The sequence below is a fragment of the Bidens hawaiensis genome, unplaced genomic scaffold (assembly GCF_021521415.1).
Source record: "Bidens hawaiensis isolate Kalapana, Puna unplaced genomic scaffold, B.hawaiensis_p1.1 tig00020431_1, whole genome shotgun sequence".
Lineage (NCBI taxonomy): Eukaryota > Viridiplantae > Streptophyta > Magnoliopsida > Asterales > Asteraceae > Bidens > Bidens hawaiensis.
In genome coordinates, this window is record NW_027493117.1 from 297,872 (window position 1) to 298,431 (window position 560).

Sequence of the window (560 nt, forward strand, 5' to 3'; positions counted from 1 at the left end):
GTCTTAGCCCATAGAAAGAAGATAACCCGAGCCCATATGCTGAATTGGGCCTTCCCAGCAAAACCTAACCTAGGTTTTTAATCTTCCTTCTTTATAGGCCACCGCTCTTCATCTTCGTCACTAGGCTTCACAGCGACCACCATTCCAGGTATTTTATAACTTATCACTAAACTTTTTATTTAATATCTTTTAATTTATACCAACATGTTATTTAGTATTTAAAGTTTGGTGAGCATAATGATGATTGTTTTTATTCCGATCTAATTCATGAATAGAGTATTTAACCTCCTACTCATTCTGAATCTTCGCCCTTGTTTTTATTATTATTTACTTCATTTTACACAATTATTTTTGGTATTTGTTGAATGGGTACGAAATTTGGCTCATTTGGCAAAGTTATGAACTTTTAGTGCCTTTTGGGATGAAAGATCACCCTAGATCAACTTTCTTCATTTTTTGATAAATATCATTAGTTATTTTTAAAACTATGTGAATGTCATAAAATGATATATATTTTTAACACGGTAAACATCTTGGTTAAGTAAAATTGTAGTTTGAAA

At 31.2% G+C, this 560-nt stretch overlaps 1 non-coding gene across 1 annotated transcript; it reads left to right on the forward strand.

The window, feature by feature from the left end:
• The first annotated feature begins 229 nt into the window (after positions 1 to 229).
• LOC143560734 (small nucleolar RNA Z105) lies at positions 230 to 301 on the forward strand. The gene has a single exon (XR_013140175.1). It is a non-coding gene; the product is annotated as a small nucleolar RNA Z105 (small nucleolar RNA).
• The last annotated feature ends 259 nt before the right edge of the window (positions 302 to 560 follow it).